The 18,750-nt window shown below is 51.5% G+C and overlaps 1 non-coding gene across 1 annotated transcript; it reads left to right on the top strand.

The window, feature by feature from the left end:
* Nucleotides 1–8,957: 8,957 nt before the first annotated feature.
* TRNAV-AAC lies at nt 8,958–9,030 on the top strand. The gene has a single exon. It is a non-coding gene; the product is annotated as a tRNA-Val (tRNA).
* The last annotated feature ends 9,720 nt before the right edge of the window (nt 9,031–18,750 follow it).

Genomic DNA, 18,750 nt, shown 5'->3' with positions numbered 1-18,750 from the left:
ATTGCAGTTCTCCTCAGAGACCATTAATGCAGAGAAGCAGCAAAATTCATCAAACATAGAACTGGTTCTGACTTATTTCCTTGCTCTTAAAAGAGAACAACAAGGACCTGAGTCTCCTCCCTGTCAATAACCCCCTGCTCAGCCAATCAGGGTAGAGACTGAGGACGGGAGGCTGAGGGTTCTCACCAGAGAGCCCAAAGGATGGCCCAGGTCACTGATGGGATCACTGCCCAAGCACTATTTCAGCCCCATATTTTTGGGTGGACCTCCCACAGTGGGAGCTGCAGAGCACTGCCCCGCAACACACACACACACACACCCCTCTCCTGGTGTTGGGAGGGGAACAGGTAAAAGGACAAAGGAAGCAAGAGAAAAAGAGGAGGGAGGAAGAGGGGAAGCAAAAAGAACAAACCCTAATGTCCCCAGTGATTCTAAGGGACAAAATCCCAGGTGCAGAATAAAATTCTGCCTCCTTAAGCTCGTGTTTTCCATGCCTAGAATTCAACTCTCACCAGATGGATCAGACTGAACAGGTTTCAAACCTCCAGGAGGCTCTTACCTTCTAAACAGGGACGGCTGTTTTCTAGTAAAATCACTAACAGGGAAGGAGAAAACTCGAAAGAGGTTCCTCCTGGCGCTCACGTCCGTGAACCCGAATACTCCCTCAGTCCTCAGAGAGAGACCTGGAGAAGGAGACTTGCTGAAGCAAAACCACAGGGGTCTCTGAGGTTTCCCTGGCCCCTCGCCCCTGTCCTGCCTGGCTGATGTCAGCATTTCTCTGTGAGGTCACCACCTCCCCACCACCTTGGACCAATAGGCTGAGGTCCTGCAAAAGGCCTTTTGCCTAGATGCTCTAATGGTCTCTTCTGGCCATAAAGTTGACTAATTTCTGAAAAACCGAGTGTAGCATTGGGAGCAGCGTCTGATGTTTCCCTGTCTAGCCGGCTTGCTGCCTAGAACGAACGCTCCTTGAGTGGGGTGATGCACAGGGAGTAGCTCAAACCTGCAAAGTGCCTGGCCAGGGGCAGGACATTAGCCCAGCAAGGGAGGGGTGTGGCAGTGACATCACAAAGGCCTTTGGCAGGACCTCAGACTATTGGTCCAAGGTGTGGGGAGGTGATGACCTCACAGAGAGATGCTGACATCAGCCAGGCAGGACAGGGGCGAGGGGCCAGGGAAACCTCAGAGAATGGGAATGGGGCTAAGGAATGACTGAAGTGGACTCACCTGGGATTGAAATGACATTTGTTTGTGTTGGGCAGTGAGAAATTGACATTAATTCAGATGCGGGGTTGAAGCTTCTTTAGCTCCTTGTAGAACTTGAACTTGATTTCCCAGAAGGGAGAAAGGGAAAGTCTGGGGCGGCCTTGAGTCCCTGGCTGGGTCTCCTGGGCAGTGGAAAACATCCCTTGTTTGGCCCTGCCAAGGGCATCGTGGAGGCTGAGACGCCCCTCGGCTTGGATCAAAGGGATGGAATTTATCACACAACCCTCCCTGCTCCCCAGAGCCCCACGGGGAGAAGCTAGAGAAGGGGGAGTCATTCCTCCCCTGCACTCCCAGAAGAGCTGCTAGCAGGGCTGCCCAGAGGTGGGGGCAAGTGGGGCAATTTGCCCCAGGGCCTGGGTCTTGCAGGGGCCCCCACAAGCAGGAGCGTCGCTGGGGGGAGCAGGGGGGGCTGCCGCTCCCCCACTGAGCACATTCCCCCAAAGTGGCGCCTTAGTAGGAATTTGGAATACGGTGGAAAGATTTGGAATTTCCGCCCCCCCCCGCCCCCCCATGCAGAGTGCAGCACTGCTGATTGGCCGCCGGGGCCTGATTGAGCTGCTCCCATTGGGCCTCCAGCAGCCAGCCCCCCCCTGGCACACACACACACACACACACCCCGCTGCCTCAGCACGCTGCGGGGGAGGGGCTGTGTGCTGGCACGTGTTTAACTTTGGCTCCAGAGGCAGCCAGCGGCTCGAGCTGCTGGGTGGTAAGAGGAGTCCTGGGGGGCAGTCAGGGAGCAGGGGAGGTTGGAGGGTCTGGGGGACTTTCTGGGGCTGGGGCAGTCAGGGAGCAGGGGGGGTTAGATGGGAGGAAGTCTGGGCCTCTGTCCAACAGCAAAACACAAGCCTAGAAAAGCAGCCGTCAGCGGGAAGTGCTATCAGCTGGCCCGGGCAGCCTGCACGGCCCCCGGCCCGCTTGCCTGAGCTGTATTGTTAATGCATTTTAGTTGGAAGATGCAGCCTGAGTGATTTAAAGGCCCCAAACGCGGCTGAAAGAGCTGGGACAGTTGCAAGTTTTCTCTGCTGGGCTTTTCATCGGGGTCACACAATGCAAACCTGCTTGAGGCTCCGCACAAGAGAGGTTTCTTGAGGCCGTCCATGCAGCTCACAGCTTAAGCTCTTCTAAGCTTGCGGCCGTGGCAAAAAAGGATTTGGGAGCAGTTAACAATTCTGTGTGGTTAAGAGATTTTCATTTCCTGGGCCCTGCTACCCAATGCCACAGGGCCCCACAGGGGAGACTGATTGAGTAGCCCGGCTTGTCCTCTGCAATCCCTTCCCTACTTCTTTCCCTTGTGTTTGCAAGGGTCTCATTAACATGCTGCATCCGAATGCGCCTTCTCTCCAGAGACACAGCCTCCGGGCTTCTCCTCCTTCCTCACTTTCTTCTTCTCTCCCTCTCTGTGGTTTTTCTCCATGCCCCGTCCCTGGTCTGTGCTCCCTCTCCACCCCATGCACAATATCAGGCACATCTCTGCCTCTCTTGTTCATGGGCCCTGTGCTGGGATGGCAGAGGCAGGGCTATTGTTGTGTTCTCTGCTGGGTCTGTTTGGATCAGACTCTAAAATCAAACGCTCCCTTTGCTAGCAGTATCCCTCTGCCTGCTTGCAAGGGCTTCTGGCTACACACTAAAGCCAGGTGCTAGAGCAGAAGCAGCTACCCAGGTACCCTCAATGGCAGGAGCGGTGCGTGGTCCCTCGCCCTGCCCCCCCCACTTTGGATTACGGGGTGTGTCTTGGTGTATATTGGGGGCCCTGTCAGGGGGCGGGGAGTGGTTGGATAGGTGTGGGAGTCCTGGCAGTCTGTCTGGGGGCAGGGGTGTGGATAAGGGTTGGGGCAGTCAGGGGACAGGTGGGGTTCTAGGGGGCAGTCAGGGACCGGGGTCCCAGGAGGGGGCAGTCAGGGGACAAGGAGTGGGGGGGTGTTGGGGGGTTCTGAAGGGGGCAGGAAGTGGGAGGGAGCGGATGTAATTAGTAATTTGATATGTTGGGTGGTGCCTTTTTTTATGTGTTCGCTTCCCCTCATGTGAGACCCTGGCTACGCCGCTGCCCACGGGAATCCAGTATTCTACAGCATTGCAACTTTTTTGTCTGGAAGGGGCCCCCAAAATTGCTTTGCCCCCAGGCCCCCTGAATCCTGTGGGCGGCCCTGGAATAATGTCAAGTTTTTGCTCAGCGGGGAGGAGGGCAGAGGGGAGGGATCCTGGAAGCAGGGGAGTTGGACAGTGTGGGGAGGGGAGCCCAGCAGTGGGGGTGGGGGGCAGAGGTCTGTGGGAGGTCAGGGAAGGATCCCAGCATTGTGGGAAGTGGGCAGCATGGAGAGCCCAGGCCTGGCACGGGCACTGGGCAGAGTGACTCTGTCCTTCTACACTCCCCCCCGGCAGGCTAGGCAGGACGGGGAGAATTACGTGTTTGTTGGTAAATGTCGATGTCTGTGTAAACACAGGACCCAATGGCAAAATATTTCCATCGATAATCATCAAACCTGACAGATGGGCAGAGTAAGAAACATGCTGCTTGAGAACGTGTCCTGTTCTAATCCGATACGGGTCCCTTCCGCCTTGGGCACCACCAGGCGGGTGTTTCATTTCCCTCCCTATTTTCACACAGAGACACAATGTCCTTTGCACAGATCCATGAACAGCAAAACCTCCCTGTGTCTCTTGTCTGAGCCAGGGCATTCGATTCCATTGACACCTTCTCTCCTGCAATGGCAACGGTCAAACAGAGGAGACGTGGCCACCTTCAGCCCTGGCAGTGAGATATTCCCTCTCCTCTTTCTTCATGCTGATGTTGTTATTCCATAAAACATGAACCATGGAATAAAAAGCTGAGTTTACTCCAAGGTGAGGAAAGAAAGGAGCCACCATCTCCCAAAAAAATCTCAGTGCCCCAGAGAAAAGCTGCCCTTGTTATTGGAACTGATGATGTGCTGGAGATATGTTGGGAACAGGCACTATCTGAATTGCCAAGGCAGGAAACGAACAATCTACAGCAACATCATTAACCACAGACACACTCTAGCCATGCTCCAGCCAGTGGGGAAATGGGCAGGAATTCATAACGTCAACTATAAAAATGATACACATCTAGAAATAGCATAATTATAATCATTCAATCAGGACCTCTCCATAGACCCCTTACGCGACAACCTTTCTACAATAGTGGCTACAAATAGAACAGTGGTCGCAACGGTGATCTATACGGTTACAGATTATGTCAATAACGTCACAGGAGGTGACATGGCATCAGTGAGAGTGATACTGGAATACTGCCTCCAGTTTTGGTGTCCTCATGTGAAAAAGATGTTGTGAAATTGGAGCTGGGGCAGCAAAGAGCCACCAAATGTTCTGAGGGCTGGAGAAAAATGCCTTCTAGTGAGCTATTGAAAGAGCTCAACCTGCTTAGCTTATCAAAAGAAGATTGAAAGGCGACTTCATTGAAGTCTTGAAGTGCCTTAATGGAGAGAAAGTATTGGGTATTAAAGGGCTCTTTAATTGAGCAGAGAAAGGAATAACAAGACCCAATGGCTGGAAGGTGAAAAGAGACAAATTCATATTACAACTAAGGCAGAAATATTCAACAGTCAGGATGATTCACCACAGGAACAAGCTACCAAGGAAAGTGATGGATTCTCCATCTCCTGATGTCATTTAATGAAGACTAGATGCCTTTCTGGAATGTGTTTGCCCCCAAAGTAGCTCTTGTGTCATACAGGAGGCCTGTGATTTGCAGGGGGTCAGATTAGATGCTCTAATGGTCTCTTCTGGCCATAAAGTTGACTAATTTCCGAAAAACTGAGTGTAGCATTGGGAGCAGCGTCCGATGTTTCCCTGTCTAGCCGGCTTGCTGCCTAGAACGAACGCTCCTTGAGTGGGGTGATCCACAGGGAGTAGCTCAAACCTCCAAAGTGCCTGGCCAGGGGCAGGACATTGGCACAGCAAGGGAGGGGTGTGGCAGTGACATCACAAAGGCCTTTGGCAGGACCTCAGCCTATTGGTCAAAGGCAGTGGGGAGGTGGTGACCTCACAGAGAGATGCTGACATCAGCCAGGCAGGATGGGGCGAGGGGCCAGGGAAACCTCAGAGACCCCTGTGGCTTTGCTTCAGCAAGTCTCCTTCACCGGGTCTCTCTTTGAGGACTGAGAGAGTATTCGGGTTCACGGATGTGAGCGCCAGGAGGAACCTCTTTCGAGTTTTCTCCTTCCCTTTTAGTGATTTTACTAGAAAACAGCCGTCCCTGTTTAGAAGGTAAGAGCCTCCTCGAGGTCTGAAACCTGTTCAGTCTGATCCATCTGGTGACAGGTCACTTCCCTTCTCTATACCTCAGGCTCCTCCCCATCTGCCCAATGGGAACAGGGACAGTTCTCAAACTCTGGGCAGTCGTGAACCTGAGTGAGATAAGGGGCGTTAAAGCCCTCTGTGAAGGAGAAAGGGGCATTTCACGGTGTTTAACACCAAGGAATTCTAAAGTTTGCTAAAATGTCTAGTCTGCGGAAACAAGAAATGGTCGGGGCCAAACTTTTTAACCATTGCCTTTTCTAAAGCCCATTCAGGGGTGTGAGTCCCTGTCTTTTAGGTACCTGGGGTTCTTTGCCAGCAGGAGAGAAGAGGTTCCTGCCTCCATTTTTGTGGCCTTAACAAACCAGGTGTTGTGCCCCAGTCCTCGTCTGAGATCCCTGAAAAAGAATATCTTCCCATCCATGAACAAGACAGGACCTATCTTTCAAAGGGGAACAAAGAGACACCTGGGACTTGCAGACTAGCTAGCCTCACTTCCATAGCTGGAGAGATACTGCCATACATTCTTAAACAGATTGTCAGCAGCACCTACAGGAGAATTTGGTTCTTAGGACAAGTGAGCATGGATTTGTCAAGAACAAATCATCCCAAACCCAGCCTCTTTCCTTCTTTGGCAGGGTTCCGGGCCTAGTGGAGGTGGGTAAACAGTAGATGGGATCTATCTTGGGAATACTAAGGCTTTTGACACAGTCCCGCAGGACATTTTCACAAGCAAACGAGGGAAATGCGGTCTAGATGCAATCAGTGTCACGGGGGTGCAGAGCTGGTTGAAAGCCCAGACTCCAAGGGCCCTTCTCCATGGTTGGCTGCCCAACAGAGAGGGGGACCTCGTGGGTCCGTCAGGGATCAGTCCGGGGTCCAGTACTATTCAATAGTTTCATGAATGATTTGGAAAATGGAGTGGAGATCATGCTTCTAAAATGTGCAAATGAGACCAAGCACTTTGGAGCTCAGGACTGGAATTCAAAACGCCCTTAACGAATTGGAGACTTGGTCTTCTTGAGCCAAACCCCATGGCTGGGCCCCTCTCTCTAGACTGGGCTGAAGTGAAACCCCAGAGCCAAACACTCCTCCTGGGCAGTGCGCTCCGACCTTGAATGGTCAGATGCTGCTTAGCGCTGTCAGAGCAGCTTTGGCTGGGGGATTCTCCCAGCACTTTCCAATAGCGGGAAGGTATTAAATCCCCATTTGCCTGCTGGGGATGGAGCCCTAGAGGGGGGAGCAACTTGCCCAAAGTCCCACCGGAAAAGGAAAACAACCAGCAGTGGAACCTATAGGGGTGTCAGGATCTTGGAGGCGCTGTCACCCCCACACTAGGGCGGTGTTATGCACCCCCTGCTGCTGGCTGAATTTCTCCATCCCTTGGCAATAAGACAGCCTAGAACCCCAACCAGGGTTATTCTATCTGCTACCCAAGATCCATAAACCTGGAAATCCTGGATGCCCCATCATCTCAGGCATTGGCACCCTGACAGCAGGATTGTCTGGCTATGTAGACGCTCCATCATCATTCCACACAAAGATGGACTACAAGCCGTCAGGAACAGTATCCCCGATAATGTCACAGCTGAACTTTGTGACTTTGTCCTCACCCATAACTATTTCACATTTGGGGACAATGTGTACCTTCAAGTCAGCGGCACTGCTATGGGTACTCACATGGCCCCACAGTATGCCAACATTTTTATGGCTGACTTAGAACAACGCTTCCTCAGCTCTTGTTCCCTAATGCCCCTACTCTACTTGTGCTACACTGATGACATCTTCATCATCTGGTCCCATGGAAAAGAAAACCCTTGAGGAATTCCACCATGATTTCAACAATTTCCATCCCACCTACAACCTCTGCCTGGACCAATCCACACAAGAGATCCACTTCCTGGACACTACTGTGCTAATCGATGGTCACATAAACACCACCCTATACCGGAAACATACTGAACGCTATACTTACCTACATCTCCAGCTTTCACCCAGACCACATCACACAATCCATTGTCTACAGCCAAGCTCTAAGATACAACCGCATTTGCTCCAACCCCTCAGACAGAGACAAACACCTACAAGATCTCTATCAAGCGTTCTTACAACTACAGTACCCACCTGCTGAAGTGAAGAAGCAGATTGACAGAGCCAGAAGAGTACCCAGAAGTCACCTACTACAGGACAGGCCCAACAAAGAAAGGAACAGAACCCCACTAGCCATCACCTTCAGCCCCCAACTAAAACCTCTCCAGTGCATCATCAAGGATCCACAACCCATCCTGAAGGACAATCCCTCACTCTCACAGATCTTGGGAGACAGGCCAGTCCTTGCTTACTGACAGCCACCCAACCTGAAGCAAATACTTACCAGCAACCACACAACAAAAACACTAACCCAGGAACCTATCCTTGCAACAAAGCCCATTGCCAACTCTGTCCACATATCTATTCAGGGGACACCATCATAGGACCTAATCACCATCATACATGCCATCAGGGGCTCATTCACCTGCACATCTACCAATGTGATATGTGCCATCATGTGCCAGCAATGCCTCTCTGCCATGTACATTGGCCAAACCAGAGAGTCTCTACATAAAAGAATAAATGGACACAAATCAGACATCAAGAATTATAACATTCAAACACAGCCAGAGAACACTTCAATCTCCCTGGTCACTCAATTACAGACCTAAACGTCGCAATATTACAACAAAAAACCTTCAACAACAGACTCCCACAAGAGATGCTGAATTGGAATTAATTTGCAAACTGGACACCATTAAATTAGGCTTGAATAAAGACTGGGAGTGGGTGGGTCATTACACAAAGTCAAACTATTTCCCCATGTTTATTTGTCCCCCTACTGTTACTCACACCTTCTTGTCAACTGTTGGAAATGGGCCATCCTGATTGTCACTACAAGTTTTTTTCTCCTGCTGATAATAGCTCACCTTAACTGCTCACTGTGGATGGCAACACCCATTTTTTCATGTTGTCTGTGTATATATATATATATATATCTTCCTGCTGTATTTTCCACTGTATGCATCTGATTAAGTGGATTTTAGCCCACGAAAGCTTATGCTCAAATAAGTTTGTTAGTCTCTAAGGTGCCACAAGTACTCCTCATTATTTTTGCAGATAAATTAATGAAGGTTAAGTCCATTAATGGCTATTAGGCAGCCTGGGTAAGAATGGTATCCCTAGCCTCTGTTTGTCAGAGGGTGGAGATGGATGGCAGGAGAGAGATCACTTGATCATTACCTGTTAGGTTCAGTCCCTTTGGGGCACCTGGCATTGGCCACTGTTGGCAGATGGGATATGAGGTTGGATGGACCTTTGGTCTGACCCAGTCTGGCCATTCTTCTGTTCTTATGAAGGGAGGGGCAGAGCCCTCCAACAGAGTTTCTGTAGTGTAGTGGTTATCATGTTTGCCTAACATGCAAAAGGTCCCTGGTTCAAAACCAGGCAGAAACATGAGGGCTTAATTTTTCCCAACTCCGAGTGGCCTGTCCCTGCTGTTGTAGGAGCAGCAGTGATTTCTATGCTCAATAGGTCTGTTATACTTCCCCCATTCCCATTTTTGTCTCCTCTCCCTCTCTGAATGCCTGTGAAGTGGCTTTCCCCCTCCCCCTCCCGCTCCCTCCTGCAATGCTTGTGGGATGAATGGGCTGGTTGAACAGCTGGAAGATCAGAAGAGCTCCTAGATAGACAAGGTGTCTGGGACTCTAATTAGGCAGCGATCACACACCCAGAGCATGGACACTGCCCAAGGTGGAGTGTGACCCACCAGATGCAGCCGAGTCATCTCCAGTCACAGGCCATGAGGAGCAGGTCCTTAAAAGGGGAAGGGGCCCTGTGCTCAGGAGTCACTCACAAGCTTGTACCTCCAGTGAATGCCCTTCGCCCCGACCGCCTGGCCAGTGTTTCGCTGCGTTACATTCCATCGCGCCTCAGGAAGACTTACCTTCATCGCACCGCCCATCGCGGCGCTGGGGGACACTTACCTTGCAGAATCCTGTGCCTGCCTCTTGGCTTCCCAGGGGTGGCTACTTGCAGCCCAGGAGAAGAAGGATGGTTCTGGTGAAAGGAAGACAAGCAAAGCACTGGGAGGCAATTTGGGTGTGGGCTCTGCGCTGGGGGTGGGGGTGGGGTGCAGGAGGGGTGGTGCAGCTTCCAAAGTGACCGGTACACACAACCCTCTGGCAGCAGCTCGTAGATGAGTGGGGCCAGGGGATCTCCATGTGCTGCTGTCTGCAGGTGCTGCCTCCAGAGCTCCCATTGGCTACAGTTCCTGGCCAATGGGAGCTGCAGAGTTGATGCTCGGGGCAGGGGCAGCACGTGGAGACACTCCCCCCACCCCAGGGGATGCTGGGACATGCCAGCCACTTCTGGGAGCGGCACGGAGGGACGGAGGTAGAGTGGGCATGGAGCCACCTTAGTGCTGCTGGCACATCTCTGCACATGCATTGGGGAGGGGAGCAGAGGGCCTCCATGTGCTGCCTGGGGTAGGGGCAGAGCACGGAGCTGCCTCCCCTCCCGGGTCTATTCGAGGAGTGGGTGGGTGGGGTCTTTTGGCCTGCAAGGTGCAGCAGGTCAGACTAGATGATCACACTGGTCCCTTCTGACCTTAAAGGCTCTGAGTCTAAAAGGGAGAGGGAACTAAAGGAAATTAAAAAAAAAAAATAAACCAAGCATTGTAATACCAGGATGACTCCAACTGCTCATTATATAGTCCCACCCCTTTCTTCCTCCACTGGGTGTTTAATGACCTGTTGGGATTTGGGACACTGATTCTCTCATTCAATTGATAAACTGATACAAGGTGACTGAAAGTAAACCAATTCCCAGGGCAGGAATAATCATATCATTGCATTGGCTGGGAATTGAACCCACATCACCTGCTTGGAAGGCAGCTATGCTCACCACTATACCACCAATGCATCTTGTGAAAGTTTCTGATTTTTCACACTTGGTGTCTGGTCACCTTACTTCTCCACATGAGGCAAATGTCTCTGTGGTCTCTGCCATTCATCGTGGGGAGTTTCCCCACTGATAACAGTTCTTGCTGGGTTGGGGATGGGAGAGAGAAGAGGCGTTTATTCTGTTTCATTCCTCTCCATTTTCTGTTCCTCCCCTTCCCTTCCAGGGTCCTCCCTTCCATTTCAGACTGTGCAGTGACACCGTCCCCGCACCCAGGACTCTCGAGCCTCTGGAGCAGCGCGATCCCATGAGATCCTCAGTGACCAAGGGTCTTTTCCAACTTCCAGGAGACCCAGCTTGAGACTAAAGGAAGCTCTGTTCCTTCCTGGGGATCCTCTCTCCCTTCATGGAGATCAAGATCATGAAGCCTCTGCCTTGCCTCCTGGGTCTGAATTAATGTCCCATTTCCCACTATCTGCTCGAAAGAAACAAATGTTTCTAACCCAGGTGAGCAGCGTTAATTCAGCTGGAATCCTTCACCCACATTCCTTAGGAGATACAGACTCTCTGTGACACAGACTGACTGGGGTTCATCTCTGCATGTCCCCAATGGGGAAGGAAAGACACTGAGGGGGAAGGAAGAAGATGGGCAGAAGGAGTCAAATGGGGCTAGACCAGAATAGGACATTTTCTGCCTGTTAAAATGTACTAGACTCTAATTGCTGAAAACAAAACAAAAACCCACCAGCTTCTGTTTGAACCATCAGCTTTTCACAGAGCAGCCAAAGTGGTGAAGCATAGACACGCATAACCACCTACAGCCCAAGTTTGTCTAAGCAGCACCTATAGTGGCTCATGCAGGGGGAAATACAGCTGTGGGTGTGAGTTCAGGCCTCACCCAGAGCATTGGTTTTCATTAGCCACGGAGCTTCCCCTACTTGCTTTGCCCAATTCACATGGAAAGTGCCATAGGAGGGTGATGAGAGTAAATTCTAAACTCTGAAATGCGGAGGTTGGCCCAGAGATTGGGATAAGGGGTTTGAAGAGAAAAAGCTCTAAGGCCTTGTCTACACTACAAGACTATTTCCAATCAACTTAGTTCGAATTTGTGGATTCGACCTTATGAAGTTGAATTTGTGTATCCATACTAAATACACTAATTCGAATTTCTGAGTCCACATTCACGGGGCCAGCGTCGACTTTGGAAGCGGTGCACTGTGGGAAGCTATCCCACAGTTCCTGCAGTCCCCGCTGCCCATTTGAATGCTGGGTAGAGCCCCCAATGCCTGCTGGGGGGAGAAATGTGTCGAGGGTGGTTTTGGGTAAGTGTCGTCATTGAACCGTCAATCACAACCTCCCTCCCTCCCTCCTTGAAAGCGCCTGCGGGCAATCTGTTCGTGCACTTTTCTGGTCAGTGACAGCGCGGACGCCACAGCACTGCAAGCATGGAGCCCGCTGCGATCATCGCCGTTTTCTCCTCCTCGCACTTTATCGTCCACCTCTTCCACAGTCAGCTGCTGAGAAATTGGACTACTTTTCAATGGTGCTGCAAGCACTGGGGGACCATAGGGGACGTTTTACAAACATCAACGTTGGGTGGCCGGGCAAGGTTCATGATGCGTGTGTTTTCAGGAACTGTGGGCTGCTCAGACGCCTGCAGGAAGGTAGTTTCTTCCCGGACCACGAAATAACTGTTGTGGATGTTCAGATGCCTATAGTCATCCTCGGGACCCAGCCTGCCCGCTAATGCACTTGCTCATGAAGCCCTATACAGGCGCCTGGGACAGCGACAAGGAACTCTTCAAATACCAGCGAGCAGCGAGCAGCGTGACCTGTGACTGTTCAGTTTCTTTACAGAGAAGCTGAACCTGCCCCTGTTTCTTTACCCAGTTACTGTTGACTCTCCTCTTCGGTTACATACCCCGTTCACCCGTTACCCCACTTCCAGCACACGTGTAAAAATAAAATACATGTCCCATTATTACTTAACAAAGGTTTCTTTATTCATGAGTTTTCGTGAAAGGGTTGAAACTGGGACGCAGGCTGTGCTGGGTAGGGTGTGCGGTGATGTAAAGACCGCCTCTAAACTCAAGGAATGACAGGCTCCTGCTCCTAGAGCGGTCCGCAGTGCCGGAATGCTTCTTTCAACGGAGCCTGCCATCCCTCTTTATGGAATTCTGTGTGCGGGCGGATATGTGACCTTGTGGTGGAGGAGGACGGATACAGATTCCTCAGCTGCGTGACTCAGCGGTCCAGGACAAGGACCGCTGTATAAGATCTGTAACCGCCCTCCCCCGCTGCAAAGTCACATCTCCCCCGCCCACACAGATCCTGGAAACCACCTCCAAAAACCGACCAGGGTGCCTACTGACTGCACCGTGTGTGTGACCCGCTGCTGATCCTGCCCCCGTGTCTGTACCCTGGGAAAGGTGACTGTCCTATGCAATTAACCACCCCCTTCCCCACGCCCCCCATTCAAACACAGTCTTCTTTGAAAAAACATAACGGAAACAGTAATTAACAGCAAAGCATTTTTATTAATTAAGTAGACATGTAGGGGATGGGACTGGGATTGGGACTACTGTGAGTCTGGAAGTGAAGGACTTCGGCAAATGTAGGGTATGAGAGCTTTTGGGTACTTGAGCACTGTGCTGTGGTGAAGTGACAGTATTCACGTCCCCGGCCGCCCCTCCTCCTGGTTACTTTGGGTGAGGGGGATATGGGACTTTGTGATGGGGGAGGGCGGTTGCAGATACACTGCAGGGGGGCTCTGTCCTCCTGCGGTCCTGCAGAACATCCACAAGGCGCCTGAGCGTGTCCGTTTGCTCCCTCACTAGTCCAAGCATTGTTTCAGTCGCCTGCTTGTCTTCCTCACGCCACCTCTCCTCCCGTTCGCTGTGTGAGCGCTGGCACAGAGAGACAGTCTCCCTCCACTGGCTCTGCTGGTCCGCCTCTGCTAGGTAGCAGCCCATACGTTCCTCGAACATCTTGTCCCTTGTCTTTTTCTTTCGCCGCCTAATCTTTGCCAGCCTCTGCGAGGGGGATGCTGTGGCAGGTCTGGAGACAGTGGAAGCTGTGAGATGGGAAACAGGGAGTGAATTCCTTGCAAAGATACATTTTTGCGAACAATTAACTGAGTCTAGGCTGTCTCTGTGAATTCTGGGTTGAGACCCCTGTGCCTGCTGGGGCACAAATCATTTTCGCGGTGGATTCTGGGTAAATGTCGCCAGTCATTCCTTCCTCCGGGAAAGCAATGGCAGACAATCATTTCAAGCCCGTTTTCCCAGAATTGCCCTGGCATACGCCATAGCGTGGCAACCATGGACACTGTTTTGCCTTTTGTGTATGTCACCGTATGTGTACTAGATGCCGCTGACAGAGGCGGGCCAGCAGCGCTACACAGCAGCATGCTTTTTCTTTTGCATGACAGCAGAGATGGTTACCAGCCATATTGTACCATACCATAAATTGGTAATAAGATGGTAATAAGATGGGCATGGTTACCTGTCCTTTTGCACTGCACCATTTGCTGCTGTCATAAGTGCCCCTGGCCGAGCAGCCAGGGGCGCAAAAGCAAAAATTGGGAATGACTCCCTGAGTCAATCCCTCCTTTTTGGTATCTAAAAATAGAATCAGTCCTGCCTAGATTATGGGCAAGTGTACTAGAGAACCACTGTATCATAGAACCAGAGAGCACAGCTGCTCTGTGTCCGATCCTGCATAAATTATGAGCTGTATGCTATTCACAGGGGGTGCTCCTGCAACAACACCACCTCTTCATTCCGTTCTTACCCCAGCCTTCCTGGGCTACCATACCATTGTCCCCCCACTTGTGTGATGAAGTAATAAAGAATGCAGGAATAAGACACAGTGACTTGTTTGTGAGAAATGACTGGAAGGAAGCCTCCAGCTGCAATGATAGTCCAGGCAGGACATTAAGGAGTGTGGATGAAGAAGCCCATCATCCCTCTGCTAGTCCAGGGGCAATTGCATCTTTTATTTACAATGAAGGGTGGGGCTGATGGAGCTCAGCCCCTGTTGCAATGATGAGGACGGTTACCAGCCATATTGTACCATCAGCCATCAAAAATTAGGGACAGGCGCCCTTGATCGACCTTACTGATACTAGTCGGCATGGTTACCAGCCCTTTTGCACTGCCCCATGTGCCAATAGGCTGATGATGAGGACGGATTTCCATCTTTTTGTACCATCAGCCATCCATAGCGTGGGGGGAGCAAGGATGTTGGTATTGAGTGCTGCACCATCGCGTCTATCTGCAGCATTCAGTAAAGATAGGGTGACATGTAAAAGAGTCAACAGAGGATTGTTTTCACTTCTGGGGGTGGGGGGGGTGCACAAATTGCCGAACTATGCCCTGACCCACCGCAGACACTGTGTTTGACCCTAGAAGCATTTGGAGCTCATCCAAGAATGCAAATACTTTTCGGAGACAGCAGGAACTGTGGGATACCTTGCGTCCTCATTCCCCCCTTTCTCCATGAGCGTCCATTATATTCTTTGGCTTTCCGTTACGCTCGTCACGCAGCTGCGTGCTGAGTCTGTGCTATGCCGTCTGTCCGTAGATTTTTTAAAAATACTTTGGACCAGGCGTAAAATTACAGTAATTACCCTAATTAGATGCAGGAGTCTCCGAGCGAGATCACCCTGAGGAGGGTCACTGAAGGAGATAGAGAGCGCATGCTGCGTGAAAGCTAGCACGAACCAGGGCCCGATGCAGCCGTGCTCGGGGAGGCAGTGCTCCCTGAGTTCCTCATGAAAGCCTTGCGCGGAAAACTGTGCTACCACGGAGCACCCAATAAGGCAGCTCTCCCCAGGAACCTCCTGCTGATGCTTTTCGATTAACGCAAGGAGAGCTTCGTGGAGATCTCCAAGGATGATTTCTGTTCTATCCCCATATCTAGAGAGACCTCCTTTTCACACAGTTAAGATTCCTGTTATATTAAGAATAAAAGTTAACATGGTTACAGCACTTACCGACTGCTCCTTCCCCTGATTCAGGGTCCGGGTTAATGGCCGGGGAGGGTTGTTGGGGGATCTCCGTGACGGTGATGAATAGATCCTGGCTGTCGGGGAAACCAGCGTTGTAAGCGCTCTCGCCTGCCTCGTCCTCCACAAACCCTTCCTCATCTTCCCCGTCCGCGAACATCACCGAGAAACTGGCCGTCGACACTGTCCCATCGTCAGAGTCCACGGTCACTGCTGGGGCAGTGGTGGCAGGCTCCGTAGCGTCCGTTTGCCGCTTTGATTTTTTGGTAGCCTTGTCTGGGGTCCTTGATTTTCACGCGGCGCTGCGTTGCATCCCGCCTGTATCCTCTGTCTCTCATGGCTTTGGAGACCTTCTCGTAGGTCTTCGCATTCCCTGTTTTGGAGCGCAGCTCCGAAAGCACAGACTCCTCGCCCCACACACCGATCAGATCGAAGAGTTCCCAGTCAGTCTATGCTGGGTCCCTCTTTCTATTCACAGATAACATGAACTCCTCTGCTGGAGAGCTTTGCATCGTTGCAGGTGCTGCGGAGCTCGCCCCGATGTCCAGCCAGGACGTCAGATTCAAAGTGCCCAGACAGGAAAATGAATTCAAATTTTCCCGGGTCATTTCCTGTGTGGCTGGTCAGAGAATCCAAGCTCGGACTGCTGTCCAGAGCGTCAACAGAGTGGTGCACTGTGGGATAGCTCCCGGAGCTACTAAGTTCGATTTGCATCCACACCTAGCCTAATTTGAGCTAGCCATGTTGAATTTAGCGTTACTCCACCTGCCGGGGTGGAGTACCAAATTCGAACTAAAGAGCCCTCTAGTTCGAATTAAATAGCTTCCTGGTGTGGACGGTTGAGCGGTTAGTTCGAATTAACGCTGCTAAATTCGAATTAAAGTCCTAGTGTAGACCAGGCCTCAGTCTCCCCTGTGGCATTGGGTAGCAGGGCCCAGGAAATGAAAAATCTCTTAACCACAGAGAATTGTTAACTGCTCCCAAATCCTTTTGTGCCACGGCCGTGAGCTTAGAAGAGCTTAAGCTGTGAGCTGCATGGACGGCCTCAAGAAATCTCTCTTGTGCGGCGCCTCAAGCAGGTTTGCATTGTGTGACCCAGATGAAAAGCCCAGCAGAGAAAGCTTGCAACTGTTCCAGCTCTTTCAGCCACATTTGGGGCCTTTAAATCACTCAGGCTGCATCTTCCAACTCAAATGCATTAACAATACAGCTCAGGCAAGCGGGCCGGGGGCCGTGCAGGCTGCCCGGGCCAGCTGATAGCACTTCCCGCTAATGGCTGCTTTTCTACGCTTGTGTTTTGCTGTTGGACAGAGGCCCAGACTTCCTCCCATCTAACCCCCCCTGCTCCCTAACTGCCCCAGCCCCCAGAAAGTCCCCCCCCCCGAACCTCCAACCCTCCCCCTGCTCCCTGACTGGCCCCCAGGACTCCTCTTACCACCCGGCAGCTCGAGCCGCTGGCTGCCTCTGGAGCCAAAGTTAAACACGTGCCAGCACATAGCCCCTCCCCCGCAGCGTGCTGAGGCAGCGGGTGTGTGTGTGTGTGTGTGCGCGCGCGCAAGGGGGGGGTCTGGCTGCTGGAGGCCCACTGGGAGCAGCTCAATCAGGCCCGGCCAATCAGCAGTGCCGCACTCTGCATGGGGATGGAGGCGGGGAGAAATCCAGATCTTTCCACCTTAGTCCACATTCCTACTAAGGCGCCACTTTGGGGGAATGTGCTCAGTGGGGGAGCGGCAGCCCCCCCTGCTCCCCCCAGCTACGCTCCTGCTTGTGGGGGCCCCTGCAAGACCCAGGGCCTGGGGCAAATTGCCCCCCCTTGCCCCCACCTCTGGGCGGCCCTGCTAGCAGCTCTTCTGGGAGCGCAGGGGAGGAATGACTCCCCCTTCTCTAGCTTCTCCCCGTGGGGCTCTGGGGAGCAGGGAGGGTTGTGTGATAAATTCCATCTAACTCCCCCTTTGATCCAAGCCGAGGGACGTCTCAGCTCTGCACGATCCCCTTGGCAGGGCCAAACAAGGGACGTTTTCCACTGCCCAGGAGACCCAGCCAGGGACTCAAGGCGGCCCCAGACTTTCCCTTTCTCCCTTCTGGGAAATCAAGTTCAAGTTTTACAAGGAGCTAAAGAAGCCTCAACCCTGCATCTGAATTAATGTGTCATTTCTCACTCCCAACACAAACAAATGTCATTTCAATCCCAGGTGAGTCCACTTCAGTCATTCCTCAGCCCCATTCCTTCCCCCTCCTGCCTTAGCTTAGGGCATTGCGCCACCCTGTGGGCGTTTCATGTCCCTCCTCAGTTTCACACAGAGACACAATTTCCTTTGCATGGATCCATGAACAGCAAAATCTCCCTGTGTCTCTTGTCTGAGCCAGGGCATTCAATTGTATTGACACCTTCTCTCCTGCAATGGTAACGGTCAAACAGAGGGGACGTGGCCACCTTCAGCCCTGAGAGTGAGATATTCACTTTCCTCTTTCTTCAAGCTGCTGTTGTTATTCCATAAAGCATGAACCATGGAATAAAAAGGTGAGTTTACTCCAGGGTGAGGAAAGAAAGGAGCCACCAACTCCCCCAGAAAATCTCAGTGCCCCAGAGAAAAGCTGCCCCTGTTATTGGAACTAATGATGTGCTGGAGATATGTTGGGAAAAGGGACTGTCTGAATTGCCAAGGCAGGAAACAAACAATCTACAGCAACATCATTAACCACAGACACACTCTAGCCATGCTCCAGCCAATGGGGAAATGGGCATGAATTCATAACGTCAACTATAAAAATGATACACATCTAGAAATAGCATAATTATAATCAGCCAATCAGGACCTCTCCATAGACCCCTTACGTGACAACCTTTCTAGAATATTGGCTACAAATAGAACAGCGGTCGCAATGGTGATCTATACAGTTACAGATTATGTCAATAACGTCACAGGAGGTGACATGGCATCAGTCAGACTGATACTGGAATACTGCCTCCAGTTTTGGTGTCCTCATGTGAAAAAGATGTTGTGAAATTGGAGCTGGGGCAGCAAAGAGCCACCAAAGGTTCTGAGGGCTGGAGGAAAAATGCCTTCTAGCGAGCTATTGAAAGAGCTCAAGCTCTTTAGCTGATCAAAAGAAGATTGAAAGGTGACTTCACTGAAGTGTTGAAGTGCTTCAGGGAGAGAAAATATTGGGTGTTAAAGGGCTCTTGAATCTAGCAGAGAAAGGCATAACAAGACACACTGGCTGGAAGGTGAAAAGAGACAAATTCATATTACAACTAAGGCACA

This window comes from Mauremys reevesii, linkage group 14 (assembly GCF_016161935.1).
Source record: "Mauremys reevesii isolate NIE-2019 linkage group 14, ASM1616193v1, whole genome shotgun sequence".
Taxonomy (NCBI): domain Eukaryota; kingdom Metazoa; phylum Chordata; order Testudines; family Geoemydidae; genus Mauremys; species Mauremys reevesii.
Note: the sequence above shows the minus strand (reverse complement) of the source record. Positions and strands in the feature narration are given on the sequence as shown.